The sequence below is a fragment of the Thalassophryne amazonica genome, chromosome 9 (assembly GCF_902500255.1).
Source record: "Thalassophryne amazonica chromosome 9, fThaAma1.1, whole genome shotgun sequence".
NCBI lineage: Eukaryota > Metazoa > Chordata > Actinopteri > Batrachoidiformes > Batrachoididae > Thalassophryne > Thalassophryne amazonica.
In genome coordinates, this window is record NC_047111.1 from 58,408,410 (window position 1) to 58,433,317 (window position 24,908).

General features: G+C 41.5%; 1 protein-coding gene across 2 annotated transcripts in view; it reads left to right on the forward strand.

Moving 5' to 3' along the window:
* LOC117517183 (transcription factor COE1-like) overlaps positions 1–24,908 on the forward strand; it is a 284,424-nt gene that overhangs the window by 97,772 nt on the left and 161,744 nt on the right. The window lies entirely within an intron of this gene.

The following is a 24,908-nucleotide window of genomic DNA, read 5'->3' on the forward strand; positions in this document are numbered from 1 at the left end:
GAACTGTCAACTGTGGGACCTTATACGAGGGCTGTCCGTAAAGTATAGGTCCTTTTTATTTTTTTCAAAAACTATATGGATTTCATTCATATGTTTTTACGTCAGACATGCTTGAACCCTCGTGCGCATGCGTGAGTTTTTCCACGCCTGTCGGTGACGTCATTCGCCTGTGAGCACTCCTTGTGGGAGGAGTCGTCCAGCCCCTCGTCGGAATTCCTTTGTCTGAGAAGTTGCTGAGAGACTGGCGCTTTGTTTGATCAAAATTTTTTCTAAACCTGTGAGACACATCGAAGTGGACATGGTTCGAAAAATTAAGCTGGTCTTCAGTGAAAATTTTAACAGCTGATGAGAGATTTTGAGGTGATTCTGTCGCTTTTAGGACTTTTCACGGTGCGAGACGTCTCGCAGCGCTCTCAGGCAGCGTCATCAGCCTGTTTCAAGCTGAAAACCTCCACATTTCAGGCTCTGTTGATCCAGGACGTCGTGAGAGAACAGAGAAGTTTCAGAAGAAGTCGGTTTCAGCATTTTATCCGGATATTCCACTGTTAAAGGAGATTTTTTTAATGAAAGACGTGCAGGCGGATTGCAGCGTCGGCTCGCAGCCGCCGCGACGCTCCGCCACAGGAAAAACACCTCTGCTGGAAGACTTGAGGAAAAGTTGGAACATCTCCAGCTGATAAACAATTTCTCATATACTCACTCCACTGAAAGCCATCAAAAGCCGCCTGGATTTTACAAATGGTTATCAACACGGAGGTGTTTTTCCTGTGTCGCCGCACCGCGTCGGCTGCGTCCCCGCACGTCTTTCATTAAAAAAATCTCCTTTAACAGTGGAATATCCGGATAAAATGCTGAAACCAACTTCTTCTGAAACTTCTCTGTTCTCTCACGATGTCCTGGATCAATAGAGCCTGAAATGTGGAGGTTTTCAGCTTGAAACAGGCTGATGACGCTGCCTGAGAGCGCTGAGTGACGTCTCGCACCGTGAAAAGTCCTTAAAGCGACAGAATCACCTCAAAATCTCTCATCAGCTGTTAAAATTTTCACTGAAAACCAGCTTAATTTTTCGAACCATGTCCACTTCGATGTGTCTCACAGGTTTAGAAAAAATTTTGATCAAACAAAGCGCCAGTCTCTCAGCAACTTCTCAGACAAAGGAATTCCGACGAGGGGCTGGGCGACTCCTCCCACAAGGAGTGCTCACAGGCGAATGACGTCACCGACAGGCATGGAAAAACTCACGCATGCGCACGAGGGTGCAAGCATGTCTGACGTAAAAACATATAGTTTTTGAAAAAAATAAAAAGGACCTATACTTTACGGACAGCCCTCGTATGTAGACAGGTGTGTGCTTTTTCAAATCATGTCCAATCAACTGAATTTCCTCAGGTGGACTCCAGTTAAGTTGTACAAACATCTCAAGGATGATCAGTGGAAACAGGAGGCACAGGAGCTCAATTCTGAGCTTCATGGTAAAGGCTGTGAATACTTATGTACATGTGATTACTTGTTTTTTTTTTGTTTTTTTTTAATAAACTTGCAGAAATCTGAAAAAACATTTTCACATTGTCATTATGGGGTATTGTGTATAGAATTTTGAAGAAAAAAAAAAGAATTTCAACCATTTTGGAATAAAGCTGTAACATAAAAAAAATGTGGAAAAAGTGAAGCACTGTGAATACTTTCTGGATGCACCCTATGGGTTTGAATTGATTAAAATTTCATCAATGCAAAATACAAATCTAAACAGTTACTGAGGATAATGCATAAAGTATAAAATTAACTTATTTCCAATGTGGTCCTCATAAAGATTCAAAATGACGAGCAAGTAAAATAAATTCAAATAAATATTAAAGCACAAAAAATAAACCAACAAATATAGTAAATGTATAAAATTGAATTCCCCTTTTTAACAAATGTGGACAAACACTGAAACAAGAAAAAGTTCTTAAAGCAAATGTATATTTAAAATTGAGCAAAAAATTCTGCACCCTATTGTAAAATTTACAAATTGATGAAGTTGATCCTGTAATTTTCACCATAAAAATTAATTAATATGCTTGAACAAACATCTGAAAAAGTCCCACAAACTCTGCTTATGCCTCATCTTCATCTTTTCATTTTGGGTACTTTTGTTGTTGCTTTGTTTTTGTCCTTTAATCAGTGACGGCCTTCACTGTGTTGCTTTCACACATAATAGTTAATAGATGAGGCTGTTGGTTGCAGTTCGGTTATGATATCGTCATGGATTTTGCTTGGGTCACAAGTTTTATCTGCATGATAATATTAGTGAATACTGTATGTTGACGCCAAATAAGACCATTATTTTGAAGGCAAACAGCTCATCAATATTTATTTGGGAAATGTCAGATATCACACCATTTGTGTGGAGCATTAATTTTGACACAACAATGAAACTTCCAATTCACATTTTTAACTTCATTTCTAATTATTTATTGGACTTTTTTTTCCATTCCGTTTGCATGAATTATTTTATAATTGTGGTCCGTATTCTCCATTTCACTGTGCTGTGTGTCCTCCATATCTATGTCTAATTATAAGTCGCTCACAGTCGGTGGTTCCCGCGGGAGCCTCGTAGGTGTATGTGAGAGAGAGAGGAGGATAGTTTTTAGAAGGTTTAGAAGGTGACCACCTCATTATAAGGCAACATGTTATAATGATTTGTGGTGTGTGTATATGGTTTATATTCATAATGATGCTCAGTGTCTCTTCCTTTGGGAACAGCAGCGTTTGTTGTTGTCTTCCTCCAGGGACCCACGTCGGTGACCTTTCACCTTCCTAACTGCATCCAAAACCCACCTATTCAACAGTAGTCTGCTTTGAGATACCACAGCCCCCCCCCCCCCCCCCACACCCACACCCACACACACACACACACACACACACACACAAACACCAAGTTAAATTACATATAAAAAGAAAATTTCCATTTTTGATGAACTATAGTGTTTATTTTGGAACAATTATGGGTCCTGACTGGAGCTTAAAGTCAGATTTATGTCCATCAGTGCCTGTATTGTCATTTTGTGTATACTGAGGTGTCCCTGTGCACGTATGAGCCTGTGCGGCGGCTGTTAACAGATAGTCTGAGTGCGCCGCGTGGCGATGCTGTCATTACCGTTGTGCTTCTTCACTGATGTGTCACGGCTGATGTCACACGCTCAATTGGCCCCGCCGACAGCCGCCATCACTCAGACTGTTTACTACACTTTTACTACAGTTATCACTCACTCGCTGTCGCCAACGCTGTGACTACCAGACGACCCACGCCGCTGCCAAAACCACGTGCTGCGATCACACCAGGGGCTCGACGCTTCGCAACACACAAACGCAGACTGATTGCTCCTCATGTTCTTTGTCTTGGTCATCAATAAACGGAAGCACTCGTTAAGGCAGGAGTGTGTGCGTGTGCATGCGTCTGTGTGTGCGCGCATGCGTGCCTGCACGTGCACTCACCTTTTTGACAGTAACATGTAGAACGGCTAAAAGGAATGTGCATGAACTTGTTAATAATACATCAATAAAATTTGGCACAGATTATTCCCTCCAAGATTAGTAATTGCTGATTAAAATTTTTTTCTTCTTGTTTGTAAAAGAAACACTGAGGGATCGTGTTAAAACAGGCATTTTCTTGTGAATTTCAGCAAAAATGTTTCACTGGTCAGGTCAGGTTTGGAAGCATGTACTGGTGTCACACTTTATCACTTCCACTGCATTATGGAAGTGTCTAAAGTCTTGGATGGCAGCCACCCAGGCAGGTCCCCACCTCTCAAAAGTAGCCATCAATCTGCCACAGTCGGGCTGTGGCAGTGGTCAAAACGACCCCCTGTGAGCAAGCACTTGGCGACAGTGGGAAGGAAAAACTCCCTTTTAACAGGAAGAAACCTCCAGCAGAACCAGGCTCAGGGAGGGGCAGTCTTCTGCTGGGACTGGTTGGGGCTGAGGGAGAGAACCAGGAAAAAGACATGCTGTGGAAGGCAGCAGAGATCAATCCCTAATGATTTAAATGCAGAGTGGTGCAAGTAAGCCTGCAGTCTGAGAGCGAAGCGCTCTATTGGGGTGATATGGTACTATGAGGTCCCTAAGATAAGATGGGACCTGATTATTCAAAACCTTATAAGTAAGAAGAAGAATTTTAAATTCTATTCTAGAATTAAGAGGAAGCCAATGAAGAGAGGCCAATATGGGTGAGATATGCTCTCTCCTTTTAGTCGCTGTCAGCATTTTGAATTAACTGAAGGCTTTTCAGGGAACTTTTAGGATAACCTGATAATAATGAATTACAATAGTCCAGCCTAGAGGAAATAAATGCATGAATTAGTTTTTCAGCATCACTCTGAGACAAGACCTTTCTAATTTTAGAGATATTGCGCAAATGCAAAAAAGCAGTCCTACATATTTGTTTATTATGCGCATTGAATGACATATCCTGATCAAAAATGACTCCAAGATTTCTCACAGTATTACTAGAGGTCAGGGTAATGCCATCCAGAGTAAGGATCTGGTTAGACACCATGTTTTAACCCCTGTATAATTCTTCAGTTGACCCCTACGTGGCCGCCTATTGAAAATTCAAGTGGCCCGTTGCTTTTTCAAAAGAGCAATGTCTAAGGAGAATTTGTGCTGGATTTGGTGCTTGTGTCACCGTGTGAAGTATTGTTTCAGTTATTTGCTGAACTACTATGCCCCGTTTACACTGGACTGAGACCTATATAAGACCTACAAGATCATGACATTTTGTCAACTCTCACAAGTCTTGGCTGGTCCCCATTGTGATCTGTTACTTGCGTTTATACACCAAGCTTGCATTGTGATTGAATTGTGCGAGTGAAAAATATAATATCTGCCATTATTGATGTAACCTCATGCAGAGTCAATTGTGAATCTATTACGACCCACAGGATCACGTTGAGAGTGAGCTGAGACGTGTGAAAGTTTATCAAGACCATTTGTGAGACCCATATATCTGTTAATTGGTCTCACAACTTGTGCGAGTGTTTTAAACAGTTCAGTACACTCACGCACCTGTTGGAGACCGATGGGGAGTGATGGCGACCAAGAGGGATCTTTTTTCCAACCATGAAGACCCCATTGTGACCAGTCTGCAACCCCAGTGGGAGTCACTGAGAGTGAAGGCAAGCAGAAGCCATTTTTCGATCGTAACTTGATCGTGGACTTAGTGTAAAGGGGGTGTGTGTTACTTGAGACTCGTGTGATTTGGTAACCATGGATCCTTCAAGCTAAAGACATACAGTTGTCACCTTAGATCTCTTGTTAGTGTCCAAGTTTGACAGCTTACTGTCAAAAAGGAAGCACCAGGACCATAAAATTTCAGCCTTTGTTGTCCTGCAAAGATATCAGCATCACGAAACACCCCTGTCCAGGGACCTTACTGACACTGAGCAAACAGCCATTCCATCATGGTCATAGGCCAAAAAAAAAAAAAAGGCTTTTCCCAACTCTATGGGGAAAATGTTTTATTAGATCATATACAAATACATTGACACCAAAATTAAAACCATGTGACTAGCAGCTCCTGATTTTTGCTACATGTACTATATCCTACATCTGCGAGTAATTTTTTTTTTAAAGCCGAGTTGCTTTAGTCTTGTTGATGAGTTAGTAGGGTTGATACAGGAGTTGCCATTTGGTTTACTGAGGAAGTTGGGGTGGACATGGGTGCATCCGATAGAGTGACAGATAGAAATACTTTGGGAACCACTGGGATTAGGCTTGATGGAAGTGAGTGGAAGTCTGCAAGAAATCAGTGTATAGTAAGTAATTACAATGTCCCCTGAAGTGACTAAAACATACTGTGTGTGTGTGTGTGTGTGTGTGTGTGTGTGTGTGTGTGTGTGTGTGTGTGTGTGTGTGTGTGTGTGTGTGTGTGTGTGTGTGTGTGTGTGTGTGTGTGTGTGTGTGTGTGTGTGAATCTAGGTTATGCTTTTTATTTCCACATGATTAACTAACTCGCATCTCTGAGACTGTTCCCTCCACCTCGGCCCGTGCCTACCCATAAGGCCGTGTGTCAGTAGGGAGCGCTTGATTTATGCCAGTTGAATATGTAACGAGATGCTGTAAATTCACCAGCCGAGGCTACATGCATCACTATTCTGCACTGTCGTAATTTAGGTGCCACCCCGCCTATCTGAGATGCTAATTGGTTAAATTACTGGGTTAGTTCTGGAGATTTATACCCAGCTAACGAGAGTGGTGCGAGCAGAGAGTGATGGGGGCTACAGCAGAGGCGTGTGGAGGGAAACAGGATGGGATGCAGGTCGGATAAGAGGAGAGGGTTGAATAAGATGGCATGAATAGAGAGTATGATGGGGAGGAGGAGAGGAAGGGGGAAGACTGTGATGGGGTACTGGTGAAGAGAGATGGACTTGGAAAGACAAAAACAGGTGTTGTGAACCTAAAGGAAAATGACAAAATTTGAAAAATACATAATGGGGAGTTTCTGATGATACTGAAGGAGACATTCTACAACCCCTGGCAATAATTATGGAATCACCAGCCTCGGAGGATGTTCATTCAGTTGTTTAATTTTGTAGAAAAAAAGCAGACATGACACAAAACTAAAGTCATTTCAAATGGCAACTTTCTGGCTTTAAGAAACACAATAAGAAATCAGGAAAAATAATTGTGGCAGTCAGTAACGGTTACTTTTTTGTCATGTATTGTGTTTATCCTCTATTGTGTGGTTGGGTTTTGGTTTTGGATTATGTTGCTTTTCTGGCTGGGTGTGCTTTGCTCTGGTTTTCTGGTCCATATTTCTCTTGGCTGCCTTCTTTGAGCTTGGTGGGGGGCGGTTCATTTTGGTTGGGTCACGCCTTGTTCTGGGTCTTTCTGCACTTTTCACTGGGAGTATTTAAACACCACTGGTTGCACCAGTTTTGCAAAAGATGTTGGTTTTTCACAGTCAGCTGTGTCTAAAGTCTGGACCAAATACAAACAACATGGGAAGGTTGTTAAAGGCAAACATACTGGTAGACCAAGGAAGACATCAAAGCATCAAGACAGAAAACTTAAAGTAATATGTCTCAAAAATTGAAAATGCACAACAAAACAAATGAGGAACGAATGGGAGGAAACTGGAGTCAACGTCTGTGACCGAACTGTAAGAAACCGCCTAAAGGAAATGGGATTTACATACAGAAAAGCTAAACGAAAGCCATCATTAACACCTAAACAGAAAAAAACAAGGTTACAATGGGCTAAGGAAAAGCAGTTGTGGACTGTGGATGACTGGATGAAAGTCATATTCAGTGATGAATCTCAAATCTGCATTGGGCAAGGTGATGATGCTGGAACTTTTGTTTGGTGCCGTTCCAATGAGATTTATAAAGATGACTGCCTGAAGAGAACATGTAAATTTCCACAGTCATTGATGATATGGGGCTGCATGTCAGGTAAAGGCACTGGGGAGATGGCTGTCATTACATCATCAATAAATGCACAAGTTTACATTGATATTTTGGACACTTTTCTTATCCCATCAATTGAAAGGATGTTTGGGGATGATGAAATCATTTTTCAAGATGATAATGCATCTTGCCATAGAGCAAAAACTGTGAAAACATTCCTTGCAAAAAGACACATAGGGTCAATGTCATGGCCTGCAAATAGTCCAGATCTTAATCCAATTGAAAATCTTTGGTGGAAGTTGAAGAAAATGGTCCATGACAAGGCTCCAACCTGCAAAGCTGATCTGGCAACAGCAATCAGAGAAAGTTGGAGCCAGATTGATGAAGACTACTGTTTGTCACTCATTAAGTCCATGCCTCAGAGACTGCAAGCTGTTATAAAAGCCAGAGGTGGTGCAACAAAATACTAGTGATGTGTTGGAGCATTCTTTTGTTTTTCATGATTCCATAATTTTTTCCTCAGAATTGAGTGATACCATATTTTTTTTCCCTCTGCTTGGTCTAAAAAAGTAACCGTTACTGACTGCCACAATTTTTTTTTCCTGATTTCTTATAGTGTTTCTTAAAGCCAGAAAGTTGCCATTTGAAATGACTTTAGTTTTGTGTCATGTCTGTGATCTGCTTTTTTTCTACAAAATTAAACAACTGAATGAACATCCTCCGAGGCCGGTGATTCCATAATTTTTGCCAGGGTTGTAGTACCATGTTTAATTCTTCCACGAAAAGTCAACTTTATCCACTTGTCCACTACTTCAAATGAGAGCTGCTCAGGAATCACAGTCTTTGTTTAGACATTCAACAGTTTTAAACTATTTCCAGCTATCTGATCCTGGATAAGTGGTTGAAGATGAGTGAGTGAGAGAGAGATTACATGCCTTATACCCCGTCACACTGGAGGCCGAATGGCGTCCGAATGAAAAATTCAACACACATTCCGAAAGTGTCGAGGTGCATTCGAGGACATCAGCAATCTGAGAGCAGACTAAACAGCTGGGCAGATTCCTGTAGCCGCCCTGAATGTTTTGTACATGAGGAAAACAGTTGAGGTGGAAAAATATTGAATGGCAGTCGGAGTGCAGTCTGACCGAAATCTAAATATTCAACCTGGTCTCACGGCATGTCGTGATTCAGGAGCACGAAATATACATTAATCTGTTGGTTTGTGATATTGTGACGAAAAGCACCTTATTTTCGTCACGGCAGCACAATTTCATTGTCATTCATTCGGTGATGGCTGCACGAAATTAAAAATGAAGTGGGGAGGGGGGGTCAGGGGTGGTTATGGTTAGGGTGGGGGGAAGCAGTAGGATTAGGTTATGGTTAAGGTTAGGGTTGGGGGTTGGAGTAGGGTTAGTAATATTGAGTTTAAAAAAACCTGTCACAAAAATAAGCGAAATGTGCATTGCATCTTTGCATGCGTGGGTCAAACGGGGGCAAAAATCCCAGCTACCACACTCACACTGCTCCCATTGAATTTCGTATACAGTAGCATTAGCGGACTGTAAAAGTTAAGGCTTTTACAGGGATTGTTTCAAAGGCTTTAAGCCTTAAGCAACATATACAATAATGACAGGGGCGCATTGTGCTGTTTTCAAATGCTTGAACGGAATTTATAGGCTTGAAAGTTGGCGGAAAACACATGATTGCAAACCTCAGCCGAGTCCAAACAAAGACGGAAAGAAGAAGAAATGTGGTTGTAAACCTCCGTTCATTCTACACAATTTTGCCACAGAAAAGAAAGCTCCAGATGGACGTAAAAGTCGGACTAAAATTGTAAGTTTCTTGCACACATTTATTTTGTCAATATCCTGAAACTGTGCCGCCATTTTGTGCATCGGCTTATGACTGTAATGTCGCGCCATGAATGACGTGACGCATAATATTGTAAAATTGACATGTTCTATAAACAAACTGCATGCATGCACATGTCATTGTATGTCTGTCAACTTATCAAAACAAACGTGACACCAAAGAGGTTATAAGTGGGACTCACCGTCATTGTCGTCATTATGAAGCCGGCGGAGTAGCGATTTCTCATCCCTGCTTAGGAAATATTCTGCATTATCCACAGTTTCAGTCTCTGGACTTCGTCTAACCATCAGTCAGTTGCCTTCAAGGGGTCAGAAATTTGTTTGTCTCCAACTATCAACAAGCACGGGTCATTTTCAACAGCGGCTCTTTCTTCGGCACTAACGGTAGTTTCTGTAACGATGCAGCACACGCAAGCACAGCCAGCTCTTCTTTCCGCTTCTGTCCACTGCCGTACGTAGTCCAGGTTGTAACAGGCAATCTGCGGAGCTTACAAAAACGCTTTGAATTCTCAACTTTCCAGCGGTTGAAATGATCCAAATCACAGCACTCCTCGCTGCTTTTTGCTGCCATAGCTTGTGGGTTGGTAGTCGAAAAATTTAGCCTACCCATAATGCACGCGCGGCCTGAAACATGCACTTCACTTATTTGACTCATTTCGTGCCGGAAAAACACGAGCACGAAAAACAAAAAAACGTGAGACTGGACTGAAATATTTGTATGGCTTTAAAACGGCATTAGAAGCATTCTGATCGTGTTCGAGGGGTAGTTCAAAATGATCCGCCATTTCGGATCCTGGACAAATGTCCCGAATGTGCTCCACACTAGGAGTGCACCTGGAGTGCTGCTGCATTTTATTTCCTCCACCCGCAATCAGACCTCACTCGTACAGCAATGTCAGTGCATTTGTCATATTGTCACTGCATTCTGACAGCTGTCTATGTAACCCTAATGTGTTCTACCTCCATTTGTACTGCGTTCAGATGCTCATGTGCATGGCATGTGCACAAATCATTCGGTGTGGGTCGCAGTACAGTCTGAGTAGTTGGACGGCTGTCTGCCACAATTCTTCTTATTGTTTGTTTATTTGTTTTACATTCTGCCTGGGTCGGCTTGATCTGTGCTCATTCTTGCTCAGTGTGATGGGGCTCTAAGGCACAGCCCTCTGCAGAAGGAGATGCACACATCATGCATTCACTTTCCCAACTCCCATTTCATAGAGGTCAGAACCACTCGTGTTATGACGTTTGTTTCCTGTTGATTCACTTTTAGTGTCTGTGATTTTTCTCCTTCATATCATCTGCTGCACTATCTCTGTGCTATACAAGAACTAGAGTCAGCAAAAGGATCACACTACAGACTCACATCCATAAATCAGTGGTCCATACTTGCATATTCAGCTCAAGGGTAAATGGGTGGCTGCAGTGTTTCCCAGTGTGCACTGGGTGAGCACAGTGCCCCCTAGACAGGTTCTAAGTTGATTACAGGGTACACACATCCTTATCCTCACACTCAACCAAGATGAGTTCTAGAGTTATCAGGTTGACTAATCTACATGAATTAGCCAAAATGTAACCACAATCAGAGCCGTCGTATGGGCGGTGTGTGTGTGTGACAGCGCAGGGCCTCTTGCCTCTCAAGGACCCTGCAGCTGGCCTGTAGTCTGTATGTTCCCTCCACCTCATGGTCAACGCTCTCTCATGCTGTGGAGCTGCTTTGCTGCCTTCGGATGTATTGAATGTATCAAAGAAATGATTACCAACACATTTTGGAGCGAAATAGACAGGGGTCTCAGGTGTTTCACAAAAACAACGACTCAACCATTACAATCAACAGCACAAAAAAAAAAAAAAGGTGGGAAAGAGAAGGATGGAATTTTTTGTTATTAAACTGGACAATCAATGAATCTTGATCTCCCATTGACAACTTTTCAGCAGATCTAAAATCTGCTCTTGCACAAAGGACTCCTGCAAATTTAAAAGCATTTGAATGCTTATCAATGAAAGAGTGGCAGAAACTACCAGCAGACAAAATGAAAGATGCTTCGAGATGACTACAAGAAATTTTTTATGTTCTCATTGTTGCCAAAGATGCTTCCCCAGGGCACAGTTTGAGTTTGTATTGTTACACTCTTACACAACTTTTGCAATTGTTACTTTTGTTCAATAATCTTGGACTTTTTTTTCATTTGTGTTCTTTGCTGAAGATATTCCAATTTATTATATGGCTATGATGCTGCCAGCGCTCTGAATGGCTAATTTTCGGTCTGATATTTTCCCATATCAGACAGTTACCATGACAATCAGTCCAGATCGTGTATCACGTCCGTTACAAACCAGAAAGCTAAAAACACGATTAGAAAAACCAAGTAGGACATGAACATACTCCATAAATATCTAAACAGCATCGGAAAAACACACAGATTGAAAGCTAACCAGCTAGCGACCGGACCATCTGTTAGCAAGTTCTTCATGGAGGTGAAGTGAACAGGTTTGACTACAAGCCCAAAACCGTCAGCAGCTTTCATATTCGGGCTATACCATAAGTTCACGTGTTTTACCGTCCTGTGCACCGGCAACATTTGCTGTATGAAAATTCAGTAAGGTATGTCTTCTATAATAAATTCCACTTCTAAGGTAGAACTACTAGTGTATACTAAGGTATATCTAAATATCTAACAAAAAAAGAAGAGTAGAATAGAAGAGTAGAACAGAGTAGAGTAGAGCCACTTAGGTGCCTGGTCTTGAGAATCAGGGATGGTAGGTTGAAAAGCTTTTTTTATCCCATGGGAACTCTCCCTCCCACCCAAGTGGCTCAAGAATATGGACAGCATGTATATAAGTGATATTTACACAATCAGGGTAATAAACAACATATACAACAAATATAGTTGCTACATAATATTATAGGAGTTAGCTTCTAAAACCTAAATATTCATACAGGAGAAGATTGTAGTATATGTATATCTAGTCTGTAGAGTAGTAGTAAAATTAAATTATAGCTAGTAGGCTAAGCTATAAATATGGTTATTCATTATAGAAACAGAAGCTATGATGTAATATGTTTTAGGTATCTATCTAAAGTTCACCCTGCTAGCTTACTATAGGAAGACAAAAAAAAAACATATTCTGTATGCTATCTAATGGAAACCCCAAAACTATGTACTATATGTTGATATCTATTAAAGAACCCATAAACTGAAGAATCATTAATAATCTACACCATGTAAAATAAAAATGAAAATAACGAAAATAAGCTAACTATAACTAGAAGAGCTACCGTTAAATTAACCATTAATAAGCCAACCGTACCTTGCTAGCCAACAAGATAACCAAAGCCGGTAACTACTGTATAAAGTACAATAGCGTAGTTTAACCCTACAATAACAGTATTAACAAATACATATAACAACAAATGTAAACAAAAGTGTGTATTAACGTTAGCTTCCCAAACAGAAATGAACCGACTATATTGTTAGCTATGATAAAAGGTGTTACAGCCAGCTACTACAGTATATATATATATATACGAGGTCTATTAGAAAAGTATCCGACCTTATTATTTTTTCAAAAACCATATGGATTTGAATCACGTGTGATTACATCAGACATGCTTGAACCCTCGTGGGCATGCAAGAGTTTTTTCACGCCTGTCGGTTACGTCATTCACCTGTGGGCAGTCTTTGAGTGAGGAGTCGTCCACCCGCTCGTCGATTTTTTTCATTGTTTAGGAATGGCTCAGAGACTGTTGCTTTGTTTGATAAAAAATTTTTCAAAACTGTAAGGCACAACTGAGTGGACACCATTCAATAAATTCAGCTGGTTTTCAGTAAAAATTTTAACGGCTGATGAGAGATTTTGGTCTGGTAGTGTCGCTTTAAGGACGGTCCACGGCGCCTGACGGCGATCTGCGCTTCAAGGCGGCAGCGTCTCGCCGTTTCAAGTTGAAAACTTCCACATTTCAGGCTCTGTTCACGCAGTAAGTCATCAGAGAACAGAGAACTTTCAGAAGAAGTCGGCATGAGGAGTTTATTCGGACATTCCATTGTTAACAGTCATTTTGTAATGAAAGAATGTGCGGGCAGAGTCGCATGTCGGGCTGGACCCGACCGCGGGGGGTCACGGCAGGAAAAACACCTCCGTTGGAAATCTTAACGGGCAAGTTGGAACATGCCCAAGCTGTTAAACAATTTCTCAGTTACTCACTTGTTGAAAGCCATTAAAAGCCGCCTGAATTCTACAAATGGTTTTCAACACGGAGGTGTTTTTCCTGTCGCGGCGCACACAGATTTGCCGAGTCGTCACGGAAACGACTCGGCGAATTTGCGCGTACGTCTTTCATTAAAAAAATGTCCTTAAACAGTGGAATGTCCACATAAATTCCTCATGCCGGCCTCTTCTGAATCTTCTCTGTTCTCTCACGATGTCCTGGGTGAATTAAGCCTTAAATTAGGATGTTTTAAGCTCGAAACAGGCCGACGACAGCGCTTGGAAGCGCTGCAGGACGTCCCGCTCCGTGGGAAGTCCTTACACCGACAGAAACACCCCATAATCTCTCATCAGCCGTTAAACTTTTCACAGAAAACCATCTTAATTTCTCGAATAGTGTCCACTCGGATATTCCTCACAGGTCCAGAAAAAATTTTGATAAAGCAACGCGCGCCGTCTCGAGCAGCGTGTGAAACAAAGGAATTCAGCCGAGAGGGCGGGACCACATCTCACTCAAGGCCTGCCCACAGAGAAATGACGTCACCAACACGCGTGAAAAAACTCACGCATGCGCACGAGGGTTCAAGCATGATTGGTGTAATTGCATGTCATTCAAATCCATATAGTTAAAAAAAAAAAAATAAAAGGGTCGGTTTATTATCTAAGAGACCTCGTATATATATATATATATATATATATATATATATATATATATATATATATATATATATATATATATATATATATATATATATATATATAGCCATATAATAAAGGAATTATTAACATCACTTGCTCGGTTAATAATCAATCCTTTATTATCTACCGAAAAATGAGGGTAGTAATCATTTTGACCAGAACGGTGTTTTGTGCATTGTTGTGTTGATTTATGGAGATAAACCTGACAAAATCCACAAAAACACGAGATAAACACACAAAATTTGCAAAGAAATGGCCACGTCATCTGTTTGGATGTTTGGATTATAGTGTGGAACAGATAGCGTTGTCAGTCAGGAGAATATGCCATGCATTCTATGTTTTTAATGTGTTTAATAAATTTAATGCCATTTAATCCCATCAATGCGCACTGACTGAGAGACTGTAAATGTTAGATTTTTGTGACTGGAGTTGAAACAGTTGACTTCCATGTTGTGAGTTGGGGAAAAATGAACAAACTGGACCAAAAGCTGTGTGTAAATGGTAAAATAGCATGCGGTAACAACAGCTTTACAGCTCAACTGAACAGTTTTCAGCATTTGATGTTCTCTCTGCAGAGTGTAGCTTGCTTGTCCAAATCGCTGCTTCCACTATCTCATCCATATTTACCACTTTTAAATTGTTTTTATAATGTTTTCTTTTCCTTATTTATTTATTTTTGGCAGTTTCACACAGATTTCATCACAAATTTGTTAAGCAAATCACAGCCACTAATGGGTCCAACATTTTTAACTTGAGGCAATAATAGAGTTGTGGAAAACCTTCCAAAATCCTTGGATTAAAAGACACCACTCGACCTAAAAGAGACCCAAGGACAGTTAGATATGACCTGAAATAGATTTGAGGGTAATTAGACATGATGCAAAAATTCAAACAGACCCAAAATAGAGAGAACTAACACTGGTGGCAGAAGGATTGGCCAAAAATGAGGGCGGAGAAAAAAAAGTGAAATGTGATAAGGAGAAACACTTATTTTTTTAATGGCTTCATTATAAATTTGACAGTTCAGGCTCCCTTCCTCATCACAAAACATCTGAAGCAGTGATTACATGCTACATGATCAGAGCTAATCGTGAGTCCACTTTAATTCACTTGGCTACTCGACATACGGACACATCAATCCAAAACTCATGGCAACAGATCAGGACCCTGTCCAGACCAATTACAAGAAAAAGTACTATGTCCTATATAGGCCCTGAGGCCTGTTGGTACTGGTGATCATCTCCCGATTCCATAGCATGATGTAGATGAGAGTCTACGACTTCTCCTGGATGGGATGCCAGTCCAATACAGGTTACTTCCCCAGGTCAGACTGGTTCCCACTTATAGCTGGGTGGACTGGGACAATAGATATTAAATGCCTTGTCCAAGGACACAGAGAGTATGATCAGGATTCAAACACAAGTCTACAAATTGTCAGGCTATCTTCTTATCCACTGGAACTGAATTTGGACTGGGGCCAACATCAGTCCTGTAACTGGGCTCACTGTAGGGGTGGAGTGAACATTTAGAGACCTGGTTTGATGGCTTGGTAGTAGTATGCAAATATTTCATGTTCTCAGTTATAGGTATCTCAACATAATACATCCAAGATTTTGTCATATGTAGGGCTCTGTCATTTATTCCATGCATGTTTCTGATTATCTCGGTACGTACTCACCCACTCACTCATCTTCAGCCGCTTACTCTAATTAAGGGGGCTGAAGCCTATCCCAGCAGTCACGGTGCGTGAGGTGGGGTACACCCTGGATAGGATACCAGTCTGTCGCAGGGGCACATATAGACAAACAAACACATTCACACCTGCACGCACACCTATGGACAATTTTAAAGTTTCTAGTCCACCTAACCTGTGTGTCTTTGGATGTGGGAGGAAGTCCTAGCACCCGGAGGGAACTCAAGCAAACACAGGAGAACATGCAAACTCCACACAGAAAGGCCACAGGCTGGAATTGCACCCATGACCTTCTCGCTGTGAGGCAACATTGCCAACAACTAAGTCACCATGCTGCCTAGATATGTACTTTTGATTGAAATAGCTATGGTGTTTGGGACATCAGCAAAGCTTGGGATAAGACCTTGGAGGAAGACGCCATTATTGTAACAAACAAATAATGCGCTGAGGGGCTTGTTACGCTTATATCTCTAAAATACCCATTTATCTGCCTCAGCCAGGTGAAACATGGGCGTCCCATCAATTTTCTCCAGCAACTGGGGTCCTCAAAGCTCAGGCACCTAAAACTAAACCCAAGGTTGAAAGTTGTTAGAGTTCTCCTTTAAATCAAGGTGACTCACATCCTGCTCCCCCTATTGGCATAAAGGGGCATAAACCAAACTCAGTTCTAATAAAGGCAACTATCGTACATCGACACATGGACCCTGAATTGATCCCAATATAGTTTGAACCCGTCAATGGCTCGATTTTAACATCATAATTTGGTTGAGTTAAGATAGTTATGCTGTTTCTTCTGTGTCTTCAAGGTCTCGTAAAAGTTCAAAGGTCTGTGCAAGCCTTTTGTGAAACAGGTCACAGGAATGTTGACCAAAAGCTCAAAACAAAATCGACATATCCGATAGTGTTCAGCGATATAATGGATAACTATACATGTTTGAACTATACATTTGGTTCACAGTCTGGTTACACTGTCATACCAGTTCAGGTGGGGAAAGTTATGCTATGCTAACAACTTCAGGCTTCTTCTTCTGGGCTTTGTCAATGCTGTGCTTCTGCAACTGGATGCGGTGCTGTCCCCAGTGTTGAACTTTGGCTGCAGCACAGTAGCAAAAACTGGTTCCTGGTCTTTTCATGAAGAGATGAGATGAGATTTATTTATTGTCATTACACGAGTGCAACAACAACGAAATTACGTTAACACTCCAATTACCTCAGACAAAATACAACAACTAATCCACAATTATTACTAGTTTACCATAATAATGGCACACATCAGAATTAAAGACAACATATATACATTTGACATTGTTTATGTGCACTAAACTTGAAGCAGTCCCTCATCTGAATTGAGGCCAAGTGGGTGAAGGCCGCAGCAGGAGGGGCCCGCACCATCTAACATGGGCATGAAACATGAGTTTGAAGGTAAACTATACCTGTTTGGATTATTCAAATTGAACATGGAAATTGAACGTCTACTTGAAACAAAGACGTATCAGATTGCATCGTATTGCACTGAACTGAAGTGCATCAAATCGAATCGTTCCACAATGAACACATTGTTCCTGAATTGTATTGTAGCCCACCTACTGTATCAAGATACATATCGTATTGTTTTATGAGGGAGAGATGCAGTCCACTACTATCCACTGCACGCATGCACGCATGCACACACGCACACACGCACACACTCACTTTCCTCTTGTTGTCTTGTGTTTTCTGAATACTTGTATTTTCCACTGGTACCTCCTCTGCCTGGGATCATCTCCCGTCACCATTTTTAAAGCAATATTTGGCTTCAGTTCTCCGTGTTTTCAGCCAGCTCTCGTCTGCTGACATGTGTGATCTGGCAGCGCGTCAGAGAAAGTTATAAAGAAAGATGCAGCGAGGAAGAGTTTCAAAATATCCATTTCCACTGTTTGTGTTGTCTGCTGCAGTGTGGATGGTAATTATTGACTCAAATTAGCTCATGTACAGTGACATGTGCACACATACATTTAAACACTATATATTTTCTCCTTCTCTCACTGTGTGCACCCTCTCCACCTCTCTCTCTCTCTCTCTCCATCGCCTGCTCCCTCGCTCTACCATCTGTCCACACTTGGTGCCAGCCAGTAATTAGTCCTTGTAAAGTCAGTCTAGTGAAGACTCCCCGTGTTTAGACACTGCTGTCTACTCAAACACTGGGGAGGGGGTGGGCGGGCGGGAGTGAGGGGGTCGCTAACAGCCCGTGTTTTATCTGTCAAGTTTACCGCGGTTATGCAACACTCATCAGGGTTGAGGTTAAATCCCAGGAGATCCAGCCAGTGGCATCAGAGTATTGTGACTTTATTTAGTAGTCAAAACAGTTTGTTTACTGCAGCAAACGGGCAGCTACAAATAATTTCTAAAAAGTGTTTGTGTTACTTTATGCTAATTTTCATTTTTGAACATCCAGTCCATGTGGACTAACCATTTGTTAATGTGCCATGTGCTTTCTGATAAAAGACATCAAACACACAAAGCATTTATGAAATCCTATGTAACCTGCAAAATGTAGCGAGTGACGACATTGATAGATAAATAAATCCATCACCATGTGAACACAATAACACAAAAACCACATAAATAAACATACATATACTTTATATATCTATATATGTATACACACTGCTTCCCTTAGAGATAGGGTGAGGAGCTCGGAGTCGAGCCGCTGCTCCTCCACGTCGAAAGGGGACACCCCTGGACACCTCACTGGAAAGGTTTTCCGGGCACGTCCCATTGGGAGGAGGCCCCGGGGAAGACCCAGGACACGCTGGAGGGACTACATCTCTCGGCTGGCTTGGGAACGCCTTGGGGTTCCCCCGGAGGAGCTGGGGGAGGTGTGTGTGGATCGGGAGGTCTGGGCGGCTTTGCTTCAGCTGCTGCCCCCGCGACCCGACTCCGGATAAAGCGGAAGAAAATGGATGGATGGATGGATGGATGGATGGATGTATATACACATTGAACAAAAATATAAATGCAACACTTTTATTTTTGCTCCCATTTTTCATGAGCTGAAGTTAAAGATTTAAAACATTTTCTATATAGACAAAAGACCTATTTCTCTCAATTATTGTTCACAAATCTGTCTGAATCTGTGTTAGTGAGCACTTCTCCTTTGCTGAGATAATCCATCCCACCTCACAGGTGTGGCACATCAAATTCAGTTGATTGGACATGATTTGTCTCACAGCTGACAGTGCATATTGGAACACAAACCAAGCATAAAGTCAAAGGAACTGTCTGTAGGCCTCCGAAGCAGGATTGTCTCAAGGCACCAATCTGGGGAAGGGTACAGAAACATTTTTGAAGGTCCCAATGAGCACAGTGGCCTCCATCATTTGTAAATGGAAGGAGTTTGGATCCACCAGGACTCTTCCTAGAGCTGACCACCCGTCTAAACTGAGCGACCGGGGAGAAACGGCCTTAGTCAGGGAGGTGACCAAGAACCTGATGGTCACTCTGTCAGAGCTCCAGCATTCCTCAGCTCAGCTTAGGCATCAAACTGGAGTCAAATTCCTTGTATTCTTGTAGATACTTGGTGAATAAAGGCTGTTCTGATTCTGATAGGTCACTGGTTCGTGTCCCAGTTTCACAACCATACAGTAAGACAGGAAGCACCAGGACCCTAAAGACTCTTCACAAAACACATCAAGCCTATAAAGCAAAAAGAGGAGAAAACACAAATATTCCATCAGAGTAAATGAATGAGTAAATTTTAAGTCTGATATGTTTACGCCACAATCTCATTTTTAAAAACCTTGTTGTTTATGGAAAATGTGCAAGCACACAAACATGAAGAAACCAACATAACTGATTTATTTAAGTTCCAGAGACCCTACCTAAGGATTTGAAATAGCCTGGATGTTGTGTGATGTGTTTTCATGTCTTTGTGTGTGTGTGTGTGTGTGTGTGTGTGTGGTCACACCCCAGGCAGCTCGCCCTACAGATGAGATTTCCATCCATTCAGGAAGTGGATTTCTGCCACTTCCCGAGTGGGACCATTGACATAATAAATACACACACATGCACACAATGGTGGGACAACATAGTTGACAAACACCTTCTTACACAGTTGATTTATATTCGACACTTGCACCTTTTATGTTTGTGTACACTGTGTATGTAAATCCAATGTAACATTTCCTGACTTCCAAGACACTTCAACAATAGGAAACAAGTTCAGACTGATGTTGTTACATTTTCCCTGTCTGACTTTATGCCAGTCTCCTGCTATCCCTCTTATGAAAAACTTATACGCTTTGAATTGAAGGATTGGCTTTGGACCCCAATGCAGAGAACCACAAAGAAAGGCAATCAGAAACAGGATTTAACAAACACTAGTTTAATTCAAAAGTAGCTCAACTACAGCAGCATGAAAAACAGACTTTTGGGTGAACAGTCCAACTGTCTTTCTGAGGGAGGTAGCAGAGGGTTATCCAGAAACAGGCACAGTTCAGTAACAAGAAGTTTTTATACCAAGCAATTAGTCCAAGACAATGAGCAAAAATCAAGAATCCAGGACAGCAGCAAAGGTCTGTAACAAGAAGTCAAAATACTGGACATTATCATGAACGCTAGATAGCTGGATGAACCTAATACAATCTGGCAATGAGGGAGCACTCTAAATGCAAGTGAATAATCAAACCTGGAAGTGTGGAAAAATGTGAAACACAACCAAACACAAACACAAACCAAAATGTCAAAGGAAAAGCACCACAGACTATTTAAAAGCAGAAAGAATTACCCATATGACATGGAGAGTAATACTAGGGTCAGAATAACACAGAGAAAATGCCCAGGGACAGAAAAAACATAGGGAATAACATTACAAAATGGAACATGGACATCAAAGGAAAATGCTAAGACGTGACTCATGACAATTCTGGTACAGACCAGACTGAACTTGAAAGACGTCTGGACCACATTGTCTCTTGGATTCAACTGAAGGAGAGATACAGGCCAGCGTGAGAATTTTTTTTAAGAATTATTGAAAACATTCTATGGTTTGGTTCATATTTGACTCTTTGATATTTGATGATGATTACATCCTACCCCGTGTAAAACTTTCAAGTCAATTTCATTTTCATTCAATTTCATCAGTGAAAGATGAACACGGAGTTTGCATTTTTAGAAATGGTCTTGCTTTATATTTGGCTAGGAAAAACTTCCCACCCACCATGTTGTCATGACACCACTGCAACATCATTACTACACTGCAGTAGTGTCACTAGACACTGTCACAACCTCATCTAGACCTATCAAAACATCTACAAGAATCACAGCATACTGTCATCACATCATTACGACATGTCAGAAATATGTTATGAGCCGTGTGATGACAGCTGCATTGGCCGGATGAAGATGGAAGCGTACAGCTGAGGAGGATTGCTGGATGAAAAATGAAGGTGTTTTGGAATCCAGGTCCTAAAACTTTAGCCTCACAAAACATTTCTCTGGATCAAGAGTGCTCTCAATTCCACTTAAAAAAGAAGAGCTGAAACTTCATCTACAGTTTGCCAGAAGGCACATACGACACCTGAGCCTACATCTGAACAGTTCCACTCCACCATGAAGCTATGACTGGTTGTGTAACAGACAGTGGTTGCATGCTTTTTTCCAGTCTCAAGCTTATAACTTCAACTTATCTGGGTATCTTTGTGGCTTCCCTCAATTATCTCCTTGTGCAGTCACTCAGTTTTTAAGAACTGCATACTCCAGACTGATTTTCCCTACAGTAGAATCAAGAAGAACAAGGGATGGCCCTTTTTGCCATTGTACATGGATACATGTAATGAATCTTGTCCTCTGTATTGGACCCATCCTAATTACAGTTAGACACAATCCAACCACTAGGAGCAGTGGGCAGCCACAGTCTGGTGCCTGTTGAGATACTGCCTTGGTCGTGCACAGATTGCAAACAATGCTGTTTGAAGGTCTTAATTAGGGTCTAAATTGGTGTAAATTAATTGAAGACATATTCCATGACATAGAAATGTTCATGCATCCATCCACTGACTTGTCTCAAGAAAACTGGCTGTAGAAGTGATGATTTGTATATGAATAATAATCCTTATATTTAGTTTGTGCAATTACTTTTGGGCTCTGGAAATAAAGTCACTGTGTATGCAATTGGCAGTAATTACCAAATGGCTAATGGGACATTTTTGTTGAACCCCTTGAATTCAAGCTAAAATGCTAAATGCTTGGGACTCCTATGAGGGCGGTTGCATCTCCTCCACTCTCCCTTATCTCTGTTCTCTGCTTTAACCTTCAAGTCCCTACTTCACCAGACTGTGAAATCCTTAAATTATATTGGATTCTGGATCTATTGGACTACTATTGGATTAACCATGGAATTGATCAGCTGGTCTCTGAGTGCTATTGACACCATTTTTCTACAAGAAGGTCAGGAGCGGGGGATCCTACCTGCCCAGATGGAACGTATCCTGTGGGCTATGTCCTCGACTCCTGGGGGTCTTGGCGTGTTGCATGCTTTGTGCCTTTCTCTGTTGAGGACGTTGAAGATTTATTCATTTTTGGTCTCATGGTAGCAGGGCTGGTACTTTTTGGCTTATGTGCTGCCCTGATCTACCGGAAAATTGGCAACACAGCGGCATCAAGAACCACGGCCCCTCGCTTGTCTGTCATGATTAACGAGGTTGGCAAGGCAGTGCATTCTCAGACTGCGTTGACTCTTGAACTCAGACGCAAATTGGATGACACCTTGGAGCTGATGCGTGCCTTGCAGTTGAAGCTGAAGGTTTCGGAGGCCGGTGAATATTCTTAATTCATAATTGGGATTTGGTTGTTCAAGTGGAACTGTTAAAAGTGTTTTTCACTGCTCAACCACAACACTCCAGGCTTATCTAGCCTCAAGGACAAATTGCCCAATGTTTACCTCCAGAGGAATGTCTTCAGGCTCTGGTGAGATTATTCGTCTCCTTCTTATCTCAAACCACAAAGACAATAAACTGACAGAGTTACATATGGACAAGATTGAAGCATGCTCCATATTTTTTTCCCTTTACCTCCCTTCCTGCTCCCCCATCACTTTACCCCATCCCGGCCACCACTCACGCCACCCCTCCCCCCTTCGGGGGCTGCGTGGTTTTTAAGCTGCGGCACGTCCCTGTTCCCCCCAAGCTAGCGGCAGAGCGACTCCAGTTGCAGCGGCCTTCACCCACTTTACCTCAATTCGGATGATGGACTGCTTCAAGTTTAGTACACATAAACAATGTCAAATGTATATGTGTTGTCTTTAATTTTGATGTGTGCCATTATTACGGTAAACAAGTAATAATTGTGGATTAATTGCTGTATCTTGTCTAAGGTAATTGGAGTATAACCGTAATTGCCCTTTTTTGGGATCAGTAAAGTTGTCTGAAGTCTGAAGTCTGAAATGCTAAGCACATCTTGATGATTCATTCAACTCCTTTGTGGTGAGATACTGAAGCAACAATTTCAAAGATTGGTCACTGTCCATTTACTTATGGACCGGACTATACATACAAACACAGTAAAGTAACATAGACACCAAGGCAGTCACAAGCTCATATGCTTCTAGCGGTGTTGCTAATAAGAACCTGGATGGCCATGCAAGCATTCTGGATGTGAAATTGTGAAGAAAAGTTAATTAATTTCAATATGATGGCCAGTCATTCATACTTCAGTTTAGGTGCACTATGACAACATGGATTAGCATAGATGTTAATCATGAGCCTTTTTGATTTCTCCTGACATTTGAAAACACTCTCCAAAATGGTGGCAGTTATATTATAAAATAGCAAAGTATTTTGCAGGTTGTTGACAGACAAGATTAGCTCGTACATATTCTGTTCAAGAAATTAACACATTATATTTGTGCTTGACTGAGTTTAGCTAATTAGCCTAGTTCAGCAATCTTTTCTAGCTAGCTAAGCTCAAAATGGAGTTCTTTATTCACATATGCTAATATAGAAATGTAATCTGATATTTCTTCACCATGTAATTTTAGCCTGCTCATCAGTTTTCTTAAATAATTTAACAGTGTTTGTGATATTAGATATTATTTATTTGATTGACGCCACACTGACAATATGGCTGCGACAAGGACATGCAAGATGTTGTGCCTGTTTCACTGCACATACTTTGCTTTACAAATTGCTGGTTTGACTGCTTGCTGAGCCTGTACACAGACAGACAAACAGACAGACAGACAAATAAACAGGGTCATTTTATCCTGGTCAGTGAAGAGAAAGAGGTCAGTCAGTATTTGCTCTGTTGTAGCACAGCTCCTAGTTTGTTGGAGTTGTGTGAACCTGTGAGAGCTGAATCAGTGTGCAGACTGAGATACAGTCAGACAGACAGACAGACAGACAGAGAGGCAAGCAGGAAGATGGACAGACAAGCAGGTAGGCAAGCAAGCAGGCACTCAGGGTGTGTGTGTGTGTGTGTGTATTACTGCTGTCACATTTTATAATTAGCTCAGGAAGCTTTGACAATCGTCTGCCAGTACAGAGAGGCGGTATCAATGTCCGTCCAACAATAGCAGGAAAGACAAACATGAATACACACAGCTCTGCATTCCATTGTGTTTGTGTGTGCGTGTGTGTTTTGGGGTGTGTGTGTGTGTGTGCTTTGTAGTGAGTAGGCGCTCACACTTCTGTAAACAAGCAGATTTCTCACACACTGAACTGAAAAGCTTTTTCTGCTGAACAGCAAAAGTTGTCATCATTTTTAAATCAAGTAAAACTTTAATGATGAAATTCTGTCAGTACAGTAGAGAGTGAGGCTCGGACACTGTGAAGCAGAGCAGAATTAAGACAACACAACAACAACAAAAGGCACAAAGGAAAGAGCATCCTTCCACATGCAGGACGACTGTAACCCACATTAGTCAACAGATTATTAGGATATGAAGCAAAGAAGGGGAAGAGAAATAGGGCATTATAAAACCAAAATATAATGCAATGCTAAAATACTCTCGGCCTTATGAGCATCATCTTCTTTGTAATTTGCACTTGTTTAACTGGTATCTCAAGTAAACAAACT